Genomic DNA, 13,834 nt, shown 5'->3' with positions numbered 1-13,834 from the left:
TTCATTACAATCAATACTATCAACAATTCTCATTGAAAATTATTCTTACAAACATCCTTTCTATTACCATGGAAGCCCTATCAACATCACTGAAGCATTTACTGAATTCATTGAATTGAAAGCTATAGTGAATTGACATACAACCTGATTTAACTGCATTCAAGTAAACAAGCTTTGCTCATAAAACTTCAAAATGACAAGGTAATAAATATGGAGACAAGATTTAGCAAGAACAGGTATGTGTACAATTCATCTTTGTATTAATTTCCTTTGAAAATTGTATATAGTTGAAACAAAACTCAGAATGACTCAAGATCCTACAAGAACAATGTATTCTTAGATAGTAGAGAAAGACATCATAAAGTTTACATCAATAAATTGGACCAAAAAAACTTAGTAAAAAACTAAAATTGTACAATAATTTAGACCCTTCTCTAGCCCTGAAATCTAACTTATATAGGGTGAGATGCAACAAGCTTCAGGCATAGAGAACTAACAACTATTCTTTAGACAAGAGATATTTACATTTTTTACTATCATAAAAGGAAAAAATTTGTGCATTAGAAAATTTTTACATCATAATATTCCTTATGGTGGGCTTGTTTTCTATTACACTTTCAAATGCTTTAAATTCTATGATCAAATTTCTTACTATTCTGAATCCTTGAAATATGTAACCATCAGGTTTACTAATGATGTGGCTAGCTCTAATCTCTACAAGTTCACTTCAACCCAAGGATCTCAAGTTGCATCATCATGTACTGTTAAAATAATAGTTATGTCTAAGTTTTCTTCTGCCACATCATTAGTTGGGACCATGGTGCTTTCAAATCATGTTGTTTGTTCTTCTTTGTCTTCTTATGCATGCACTGATGTGTCATCTATTTGGTCCTCAACCTAGTCCACATCATCTTCTTGTATTTCCATTTTTTTTGAATGGAAAAAATCATCCATACATTTGTTGAAGATTGTACCATCAGGCCAATCAGAGGTCAAGATTGCTCATTTCTTTTTAACCACCCAATCCTCCAATTCATTCATTTCAACAAATTCCTTTATGAGGGAATTGTAAAATAGTTTCACTTTAACAAATTCTTCATTTGCCCCAGCCCATAGCACATGTCCTTCATCATCACTGACTTCATTTATTCTTTTGCACAATAAATCATTTAATTATTTTCCCCACTCTTTTTCCTCTTTTATTATGTCAATCTTTTTGAGCGCCTATGGAAAGAGATCAAATTTCTCACCTAAATATTTTGAGAAAAAAATTATTATTATTTTTTGCATTGCCACCCTTTTATTTTCAAAATTATATAGATTACTAGTTATATCAAAAGTTTTTTCTAGCTATTCACAATATAAGTTTGTTGGTGTTTTAAAACTACTAAGCAAAAAAATGCTTAATACCAAAATGATATCACTCACACAACCTAAGGATTAGCCAACTCCTATTAACAATTATATGTACAAACTATTTGGACCCAACTTCAACAAAATCAAAGGTGGTTTTCTACTCTTTAGGCTCTGCAAAACCAAGGTGGGTATACCGAGGGATGATTCAAGACTAGGAAAAAAATGTATGAGAATTATTTTAGTTTTATTGTGATTCTCATCTCGAATCCTCAAATACATGCATAATTCTTGACAATTTGATAAACACATCCCATATAATAGATCCGGCCAAAAATTCTTCTATAGATCTACACGTGTTCTCAGCAATAGTGGCTAACTAAAGCTACAACATTCCATGAAATCAAGTATTAGCCAACTTTGAAGATCTTCAGGAAATAATAGTAAAATTGATTATAATTCTGCATTTGAAAACCATTTATGACATATTCCTCTTCCAACTGAATCAATTTGACTAGTGCCTAATCCATTAGGGTTCAGAGTCTATTACAAATCCTTAGATCTAATTTTTTCCCTTACAACAAATGTTATCAGAAATTCTTATCAAAATTCATCATTCAAAAATCCTTCCTACTACTTTAGCAACCTTATCAAATTCATCAAAACTTTTACTTAATCCATTGATCTAATAGCATTGGTGAATAGATATACAACCTAATTAGATTGCATTAAATTGCACAAGCCTTTACTCATACAATATCAAGATGACCGAGTAACTAAAATGAGATAAAAATAAGAAAGAACTAATATGGGGACAACTCATAATTTGTATTCATTTTCTTTGAAAATTGTATACATTTGAAGTAAACTTATAATGAACTTAAGAAGAAACATAGAGATCATTCTATATTAATGTATTCTTAGGAACTAACAAAGACAATACATCATAAACTTGCTCAAACATTGGACCGAAAACAAACTAATTATACCACCTAGAAAAAATAGAAATTAAACCCTTTCTCTAGCCCTAGAATCTCACTTATATAGTGTGAGATGCAACAAGCTTCAGGCTAAGAGAAAATGATAGGTGTCCTTTACAAGAAATATTTACATACATCTATCACAAAAGAAAAAATTGTGAGTAACGAAAAGACTTATACATCAAACATTACTTTTTGTGAGTCCACTTTTGTTACATCCTCTAGTGTTGTTAATTTGGCCGCTATTCTAAATCGTTCGTGTATGCAACTGCCAAATTAGGCAATGAAATAGTTTGTTCTAATGATTGCACATTAATCTGTACCTATGGGTTTTCACCATCTTTATCCTATATGGTGGGAGTAACTTCCAATTTTTTCTCTTCTTTGGTTGTATCAGCATCCTGTGTGCTCGGGCCTGCAACTGAAAGTGACTAATTATGCTTGTCTTCTTCTTCTCATTGGTCTTGTTTAGCGATGATGTCAATTATTTGGAACTCCTCACCCTGCACTTCATCACTATCAGTTTTATCTTCATCAAATTGTTCACTAGTAGCTATTTCTACCATCCACTTGTCAAATAGTGTGTCATCTAGCCAATTGAATTGCAAAATATCCCTCAGTCTTTTTAACACATACTCAACCTCATTATCAATAGCAACAAATTCCTATTTTAAAGAATCAAAGAATATTTGGGCCTTCGCCATTTCTTTCATTGTGGTAGCCCACCATGCATGCCCTATTTCATTTACAATTCTATTCATCCTTAAAAAAAAAAACATCAAGTTTCTTCACCCATTCATCTTTGTTTTTCAAATTATTCCTTTTATCTAGGGCATGAGGAAACAAATTGAATTTTTGGTTGTTGTACTTGTTCAAGTAACCTACTATTATTCTCTATAAATGAATCCTTTTATTGTCAAAATTAGCAAGATCAAAAATAATGTCAAAGTTTTTTTCAATTTGTTCATAAGAATTCTTTATGACAGAGAGACACAAAAATTACATTTCTTTCTCCCTTCTCACCCATTTATTCATGATAAGCTTTAAAGCCTCATCATTGGCTTTCAACTCCTCCTAGATACTGATCACCTTGGCCAACTAATCATGAATTAGTTTCCATTCAACTTTTTCCCCCAAATATGTGAGAGCTTTTCTTAATTTATCTTCATATTTTGCCTCCAACTCTACATGTAGGGCCCACAGTTTACCCTTTTCTTCTTCAAAACCCTCAGCAGTGTAGTATTATGGCCTTTGGGGTGTATCTAGTATTTCTATGAGGGGGGTGTATTTGAAGGGTTCAACTGGGGGATGAGGGTATGTTATTCTAGGCCTAGTGGATTTTTCCAATAGCTTGTTCTCAAGCTTAATTCTCTTTTTTACCTCTTTATTGTAGACATCCACAACTGCCTCATATTTTCCCTATGATTCAATCATTTCCTTTTCTTTCATTGTTATAGTAGCCAAGGCAAATTGAGAATAATCTACATTCATTTGGGCTCCTTATACATGTGAGGTATCAACAACTATCCTTACAATGATATTCCATATCAGTCTTGAATCATCAGGCTATGTTGATATAATCTTGGATCCTCTTCTTAGTGACCACATGACAAGAGTAGCTTGGTCATTACTAAAAGTAGTCCCTGGAAACTCCTTTTTATTTGGGCCTTGTAATTCCAATTTATTAGAAATAGAATTGCAAATCAATGCATCTATAATATCTCAATTAGGCAACAATAGTATGTGAGAAGTCTTTACCATTTCCCTTCCCTCTTCAGTGGTAATGTTCTAGAATTCTTGCATCATTTATTCTTTTATTTGGTTTTGGATGGAGGCTTCATCCATTTCTGGATGCTCTATTTTCATATTCTTACATCTTTCCTCAAAAATGTGCATGTTTTCCCTCCAAGCAAACTGATGGAAAGCCCTAGATTTTACAAAACTATCATCTAACAAAAGTTGTTGCCTTGCTTGTTCCAAAATAGGATCCAATCCCCTTCCCCTAAAATTGGCTACAATCAGCTCAAAGCTTGGCATAGGAGGCTCCTGGGGATTCTCTTCATCAATCTCTACTTGGGTAACAAAAAATCCCCCTTTGGACCCAATTTGTTCAATTTTCTCATCAGTGAACTGCTCCTCCTCAATTCTCAAAGGGGTCTATGAAGGTGAATACTCCTCAACATGAGGATCTTCCTTTCTTATTATTTTTCTCCTCTTAGGGGAGGGATCAGAAGGCCTCTCTTCGAAAACATTACTAGTGGACTCAATTATTTTTTTGCCTTTGTCCATAATATTCCTTTTATTTTGAATAATAGTATACCCCAGCCTTTTTTGGATAGTTAATTGACCTGCCCTTATATTGGGAGTAAAACCCAATCTTCCCATTACTACCGTAGCCTTATTCGAGTAAAACCTAATAAAGAATTTCTTCTTCTCATTCATTGCCTCTATTATTTTAGGAAAATTATTCATAAGTTTTCTCATCTTATCTACATTTGTTACTACATCATCCAAAGGACTATAATATGGATCAAAACAATGAATGAAATCCAAAATTTCATAGAAGACTCTCACTTTTCTTTTCTAGTTTCTTGCTCTTGCAAGGCATACTCATTCCTTATTAAGTCTTCAAAAAATTAAAATTCATGTTCGATTTTACCAAGCTTATTTCTGTGCCTCATAGCCAAATGATAAAAACCTTCAGAATCATAAAAATAAGGGTGAGAAGTAGCCATCTTATAAGAATTCAAAATCTTGTGTAGAGAAAGCCAACCCCCTTTTGTGATTATAAATTGATGAGCCACTATGAAAGTAGGAAAAATTGATCCCTTTTGTCTCCTCAATAGAAGGGTTTCCTCCACTACTCCTACCTGCCACAATATTTCAGTAACTCCTGCACTTGGTAAGGTAGTACGTGAGAGCTTCCTTTAAAACCATATGCTCTAAATATAGTAGAAATAGAGTATGGAATAACATCTCCCCAATTATGTGAAACTTTCAGACCACTTGGATTGTCCATAGGCCTAATGAGATCCATTAGTGCTTTGGGGATTCTGGGATTGTCCCTTAATAGGAGACATCTCAGCTTTGAAGAAAAATACCTATCAAACTTGACAAAACTAGAATTCTCTACATCCCAAGTCATATCTGCACTCCACAATTGAATTGGTAGTGCTTCCCCATTATCTTCTATATTTAATTCCATTTCTTTACCAAAATATGTAACTCCCTTGAACAAGAACATGTGCATCAACAGAGAATAATGGCCAAAAGTTTTTTCCACCTTTCCCTTAGCAATTCCAGTCAGTCCAATGTGAATCTCCTCAACTAAGTAGAAAGCAAAATCAAAAATTATATCCACACCAAAAGAGGAAATCTGAGTAATCATATACATAAAATCCATAGGCATGAACTCCTCTTCATCTCTCCCAAAAACTTTGCACAGGGACCTATATATTTCTATAGCGCTAGAATTGAAATATGCCTTTTTGAAAGGTTCCTTGGAGGATGTTTTTATTGTTGGAAGGGTTCCAAATTTACCTATGTGTGCCCTCAGTGTACCTTGCCTAACTACATCTTTCTTAGACACATATTCATTATCTAACCCTTTCAAATTAATGGGCACATGATAATCAGTGATAGGCCCTAAACTAAAAACCTCCCTAATTTCCTTTGGGCTAATTGTAATAAAGATTTCACCATTAGCTCTCCTCACTACTCTAAGGGCTTGGTCATAGTTCTTAGCTACATCTTCCAAAAGATCATAGTCCATGAAAACACTAGGAACTACTAGTTTCCCTAGATCAAAATTCTAGATATTGGCATGTGCAGCAAAAAGTTTCCTCTCTGAAAAACATTTTTTCAACAAAACAAGACTAGTATGTGAAGTTGTTTCATCCCTAACCTAGTTTCCCTTGTCATACAACCCATCTACTATTCTCAACCTAGGGTTTAATGAAATTAGTTTTTTAACTTCTACAATTTCAATGGTGGAATGAGGGAGCAGTTAAAGCAAATCATCATGGACATTCCTATCCAAATAGTTCTCTTGACCAGAAAACACCTTTTTCTTTGAGCCATATTTGATTAACTCTCAAAGAAACTGGAATAGTGCAGGGATTATAGTGCAAATACTTACTTTGAATTCCACTCTAGTTCTTCTCAGTATTTTGCAATCTGTCTGCAAACAAACTGCTTCACAGTCTTACCAAATTCAACACGGTCTTCTCAATAACTACTTTTGCATAGAAATTCTTGGAATCTTTGTTCACATAAGGTGTAATTAAGAGAATATTTTGTGTTATAATTTTTTTTTCTGACATGTGAAGTTTTGATTTCTCATAAATGCACAAGGTGGCATCACCTTCTACATTCAAATTTACACTGTAGATTTTTGAAAAATCCTATGATCCAAGGATGCAGGCAAAGGTGATTCATGTTCCACTTGACAAGTTGGTAGTCAACCCAATGAAAATTTTCCATGTGTACCTTTCCTTCATTGTTGGAACTTTTGAACTGGACCCACATAATTCTGAGGACATATGTAATTGAATGGCTATCTCGCCATACATAAAAAGTGAGTACCTTGCCATAGCAAGATAGTGACCATCATTGATTCTGCATTGATCGTGTGGGAGATATTTGATGCATTACTTAAAAGAAATATGGTGGGCCCCTTGTTGCTATGTTTCTATTCATAACCTTCATGCAACTCACCATAGAAACATAGTGATGATCATAGATTTGAGATCGATCTGACGATCGAAAACTTTTATAGATTTCATAAATTAGGGCATGGGTCCAATGATTAATGACATGAGAAAACCCTACCATGCTGGCATTTAAATTCATATTTTAAAAACTTGGCCATATTACCACACTGCTTGGGTCCCACCATGTGTTTATTTCTCAGTTGGGTGCTATGTTGCTAATGACGAGAAACACAAATTTTTTGATAGCAACATAGCGACTTTTGGGGACTCATCAAAATTTGGAGTCAAAAAGATAAAGGCAAGTGAAGTCATAACCACCCTTATTAATGCATTGAACATAACAATAAAACCACACGTCCATCATGCAGTTTGGAAAACTTACGATTACCAAAAAACTTGAAAGTGACTGCCGACCATTACTTTTGGTGAAAGTGCCATGTCACTAATGGTGAACTGCTCAATTTTTTTGATAGCGACAAAGTGACTAATCAAAAAAGTTGAGATTTTTGTTGATGCCTTTTGTACTTCAATGTTCTAACCCCTTTTCAGGTTCTGACAGATCTATCATAAAAATGTGATCAAATATTTATGAAACAATACAATCTTTGATCATCGTATCTCCATTTGATGACATTGCTTTTCAACTTAGCTGTAGTCACTATGTCACTAAGGGTAAAACACTTGCATCTTTTCATAGCGAGATAGTGATCACTGTAGATCTTTTAGGGATTTGGTGGTGAGAAACAGAAAAGAAGTGGGGAGACTCGGGGTGTGGAAAGTTTGAAAAGGATGGAGAATATTTGCATATTTTTAAAAGGTTTCATGCCAGAAATATTTAAAAGGAAACAAGACCTAGGGCTTTGATAAGAAAATTCAAATGCTACCAAGATTTTGTAAGCTTAAAATGAAAACCCTAGTCTCCACTTGACAAATTCAATTATGATTTTTTTTTTAAATGGGGAAAAATATCTTGCAAAAATCAAACCAACAAAGTCAATAACTAAAATGCATAAATAGGTGATATCCTTATCTCTTCCATCCCATTTACTTATTATAAGTTTCAAAACCTCCTCAACATCTTTGATTTCTCTCCAAATATCCAATATGTTCACTAATTGTTCATAAAATGTTGGAAAATCAATCTTATCAACCAGATATAAGATTTCTTTTCCAAATTTTTCTCTGTACTAATAGGTTAATTCATCTTGCAAGGCCAGTAGGTTTTTCTTGTCTTCCTCCAACTCCTTTTGTAGTATAAAATTCTAGCCTTTTTGGAGTATTAGGGATCTCAATGAAGGGCGTGGATCTAGAAGATTCCACTGATGGGCAAGGATAAGTGATATGTGACCTAGTGGATGGTCTGATCACTTTATTCTCTAGTTCAATCCTTGTTTGAACTTCTTTATTGTATGTAGCCAATAGTTTCTCATATCTATCCTAAAATTCCAATAGTAGTGGCTAAAGTAAAATGGGTTGTTCCAAAATTGAGATGTACAACTTCTACACCAGTGGTTTCTTCAACTCTTTTCATAATTAGGTTGCCTATTAATCCAATATCAATAGGCTGGGAAGAACTAGTCCTAGATCTTATCCTTACTAACCAAATGACTAATGCAACTTGGTCCTCACTAAATTTGGCACCTTTTATTTCCTTCTTCCCCTTATCCTCTATACTTAGCTTATTTGAAATAGAGTTAAAAACTAAAGCATCTACTATATCCCAGTTGTCTAGCAACAAAACTTTAGATTCTTTTACCATTTGTCTCCCCTCTTTAGGGGTCAGGTTTTTAAATTCTTGCATCATTTATTCTTTGACCTAATTTTTTGCATCTACTTCCTCCATTCCTAGATGCCCTATTTTTAGTTTGCTACATCTTTCTTCAAACATTCTCATATTTTTTCTCCAAGAAAATTGATAGAAGGCTCTAGATTTAACAAAATCATCATTAGAGATAAAATCATGGAAAACTTTTTCCATCATAGGGTCTAATTCCCTTCCTTTGTAATCTTCCATACTCAATTCAGGGCTTTGCATTGGAGGTTCTTGGGTATTTCCCTCTTCTAACTCTACTTAAGCGATGAATACCCCCCTTGGGATCCCAACTGCTTCATTTGCTTCCTATAGAGTTGTTCATCTCCAATTTTTAATGGGGATTTTGTAGGTGAATATTCCTCAATGTGAGGTGTCTATCCCCTTATTATTTTCTACCTTTGAGGCGAGGGTTCATAAGGTTTTTGTTCTAAGACAACACTTTTTTGATCCTACTATCTATTTTCCTTTATCTACAGTGCCCTTTTATTTTGGATCACACTATAGCTAGGTCTCTTCTAGCCAATCAACTACCTTGTTCTTACTATAGGAGTAAATGCCAATTGCTTCATAACCTCTCTGGCATTTTCTACAAAAGAATTGATAAAAATTGTTTCTTTTCATTCATAGTCTCCATGATTTTAGCAAAAGTAATCATGAGTTTATTTATTCTATCTGCCTCTATTTTTGCATCATCTAGAGGCTTATAACCTTTATCAAAATGACGAATAAATTCTAGAACTCTAGAAAAAATCTCCATTTTTCTTTCTTGATCTCCTATTCTTGCAAAGAGAACTCATTCCTTATTATATCCTTAGGGAAATAAGGTTCATGTTTTTCGGAACCAACTTTAGCCCTTAATCTAAAAATATCAAGAAATCACTCATAATCACAAGCAAGGATGTGACACAACCATCTTGTACTAATCCAAGAATTTATACAAAAACAACCATCCACCTTTTGTAATTATGAAATGGTGGGCTACAATACAAGTGGGCAAAATTGAGCCTCTATTTCTTCTAACCAAATATGTTTCCTCCAATTCTCCTAGCTACCACAATATCTTAGCTATCACTACTTTCAAAGGAACCTAGTACGGTAGTACATGGGGAGTCTCTTTGAAACCATAAATTCTAAAAACTATTGAAATGAGGTATGGTATGATATCAGCCCAATTATGTAACACTTTTAAATTAGATTTATTATCCATTAGTCTAATAAAATTAATCAATGCCCTAGGGATTCTGGGATTGTCCCTTAATAAGAGGCTTGTCAATTTAGAGGCAAAATATAGATCAAACATAACAAAATTGGCCTTTTCTACATCCCTAATCATATCTACACTCCATAATTGGACTGGCAGAGCCTCTCCTTCATGTTCTGTGTTCAAAACCATCTCCTTCACAAAATATCTTACTCCCTTAAACAAGAACATATGCATCAACAATGAGCAATGGCCAAAATTCTTTTCTACTTTTCTCTTGGCAATTCCAACTAGCACTATATGGATTTCTTCTACTATATAGGATGAAAAATAAAAAATAATATCCACACCAAAAGAAGAAATTTGAGCCATCATATACATAAATTTGACTAGCATAAAACTCTACTCATCCTTACCAAAAATTCTACATAAAGTCATATATATTTCTAGGGCTCTAGAGGTGAAAAATTCCTTCTTAGAAGGCTCTTTTGTAGATTTTGTGACTAATGCTAGATTTCCAATTAAGGCCAAATGTGTCCCTAGTGCATCGTACCTAACCTTATCCTTCTTTGATAAGTATTCCTTTTCTAATCCTGGCAGGTCAATAGGTATATGGTAACCTAAAAAGGGATCCAAACCAAAGAAATTTCAAATTTCTTTAGTATTTATACTCATTAGGCACTCTCCATCTAATATTCTTACTACTCTGGTTGCAGGGTCATAGTTTTGGGCAATGGCCATGAGTAGGTCAACATCTACGAATACAATAAGGACCATTAGCTTTCCTAAATAAAAATTCCAAATATTTCCATGGGGAGAAAACAACTTCTTAAGAAGAAAAACCATAATTTGGTAGTAGTAGCATCCCTAATCCAATTTCCTCTATCATATAAACCATCTACAATCTTGAGCTTAGGGTTTACAAAAATTAACTTCTTCATTTGTGTAGACTCATTTATAGACTCAGGTAATAATTGAAGAAGGTCATCATGTATGTTTTTGTTAGCATAATTTTCTTGCCCTGAGGATGCTTTCTTCGAAGGCATGACTAATAAAATTCGTAGAATACTAGAAAACTCTGGTATATATGGTGAGCTAAGAAATTTACTTGGCTCTTTGCTACTCTTTCATTGCGATTTTGCAACACACTCTAAATAGTGGAATTTCTTTTCTACTTTAATCACATAAGGCACAATTCTTCAATGGCTCTAAGCTCTTTGAAAGTCTAAATTCTTTGCATAGAGAAGAAATGGTAAATTATTTGCAATATACTCTTTTTTTGGTTTGCACAGGGAACCTTCAATCTTCATAAATGCATCATAAGGAAAAATAGGGTGGTATCATCTTCTTTTTTTTAAACACACCATTGATTCCAAAAAATCCAACAATCTAAGAACAAAATCATGGATGAATCATTTTCCACTTGCTAGGCTGGTAGTAAACCTAGTAAAATCTCTCCATGTACCCATTGGTGCTCAAAAATATATATCACACTCTTGCTCTGTTGCTATGCATAAACATTGAGTAACCTTTTCATGCAACATAGCGACCATCATTGATGCACTTTTGATTACACAATGAGGATTCTATGATGACTTTACTCAAAATGCAGTGGGTCCTTATGTTTTCCCTTTGCTCACCACATTGCTACCACTAAAGATCAAGTGACTTGGTGCCCACCATCGATGCATTTTTGATATGATGGCTCCAACTAATCATGTGTCTTTTGTCTAAATGTGAATCCATGTAGCATATGAAACAACATCACTTTGACATGCTAGAAATTCATTTATATTAATTAACCTTTTGGCACTTCTTTTTTCTTTAGGTTCCATTGTGTTTTATTTTATTACGAAGGCATTATGTCATTACCAATAAAAGACATGAGTTTTCTAGTCATGACATAGTGACCACCATATTATTTGAAAGAATCTAGTATATAGAATACAAAAGAAACATACTCAGACAAGCATGAAGTAAAAAAATGACCAACATGGAGGAGGTAATATATGCCATGATGGCTACTTTTAAGAAGGCTCCTCTAGAAATTGCCAACTCCATACCTAAAAGTTTATGTGAAAGAGTTGAGTAGAAATGACATTATTGTTTGAACTTAAAAATGAAAATTAGGGAGACATCCCTTTCCCATGTTATGCCAAAACTTAGGAAGGAACAAATATCCAAAGACATAAAGAAATATATTTTTAGATTTGTTCCTAAATATAGGACATTTAGCATACTATAGAACAACATTGAGGATGTTATTCACAAGTCTAAACAAACATGGAAGATCATATATGGACTAGCCATAGTGAAAGAAGATAAACAAGAGCCTATTGAGTTCAAAGATGATGAAGATAATGACAATAAAGAAGGCACAGTTGAGGGAGGCACTAATATGAACATAGATTATCAGGCAATAGCCGAGGAAGAGTAAACACAAGAAAAAAGTGTACAAGATACACAAATATTGAGTGTCATCCCTCCATAGGTAATAACTATAAATACTGAAACTATTGCAGTAAAGGATGTTTTTGATTCTATTGCTTAGAGCATCAATTTTATAAAAGAGGAAGACTTGAAAAAGATACTTGACCAATCTAAACTATAGGCCAAATTATGTGACAACCCTATATTGGTGAATGTAGATGAAATTTAGAAATTAGTGACTACAACTACAAGGAATGAGACAATAAAGTGCACTATCAATGCACATAGATGGCACTCTAATCTTAGAAAATGTACCAAATGTTGCAATATATAAGGTGGAGACAATTGGAGAGGATAAAGTGGAAACTCAAGTCCCTAATGGGACATAGTGTCAAAAAAGTCAAGGTGCAATTCAAATCAATAAAAGAAAAAAGGACAATCCTAAAGAGACTACTTTGACACCCAAGTCAAAGGAGCTAGCAACAATTCAAGCATTGGTAATTTTACCAAAATTTGGCACTCCTTCTAGTCAAACTCTTCAAAGGCTGAGCATAGATGCAACAACTTTGCAATTCTTAGTGTCGAGTCCAAGTTCATCCAGGCCAGAATAGGTGAAGAGGTAATTACCTATGGAGATGTTAGCCTAGATGAATAAATTATATTTCCCAAGTTTTATCTTGTAGCAATAACAATTGAGCAGATGAGTATACTTCTAGAAGCCCTAGCAAGAAAGAAACATCATGAGCTGCTCAAAAGGGAGCATAGGCAGAAGTAAGTTTTGCTTGGTATCAAAGATATCTTCTTGGATGCATTTAGTTTTCCTACTCTAGATGAAACAAATCCACTTATTGAAAAATTGACTAACATAGTGAAAAAAGTAAGTGATATAGACCTTGATACTAATGCAAAATTATTAGAATAGTATGAAAAGAAGTTTCAACATAAAGTGAATGAGAAGTTATCTAGTGATATAGAACTTACACTAGTTGCATTGGCAACTAAGATACAAAGTATGAAGAAAGTACTAGCGAACATTTTCTCTCTATACACCAAACTATGTAATCCTACACTTTTCACACAAGAAATAAGGAACCACATCCTAATCTTGGAAAGTCAAATGTAGTAATTTAGAGCAAAATTTCCCATGATCCCAGCTCAAAGTGAGAAAAATTTTAGGACCCTTTTCCAAACCCAAAGTTAGTTTGTAGCACTATCTATAGATGAAGCCAACATAAGGGCTAAACTGATAAGCATCCAAACTACATTGACTCCTCAAATGGAGATTCTACACAAGGAATTAGGCTATGAAGAAACTCTTATGAAGAAAGACCCTAATCTTTTTCTA

The sequence above is a fragment of the Cupressus sempervirens genome, chromosome 10 (genome assembly GCF_028749045.1).
Source record: "Cupressus sempervirens isolate cs-2001-9-10 chromosome 10, ASM2874904v1, whole genome shotgun sequence".
NCBI classification, from domain to species: Eukaryota; Viridiplantae; Streptophyta; class Pinopsida; order Cupressales; family Cupressaceae; genus Cupressus; species Cupressus sempervirens.
This window is presented reverse-complemented; position numbering follows the sequence as displayed.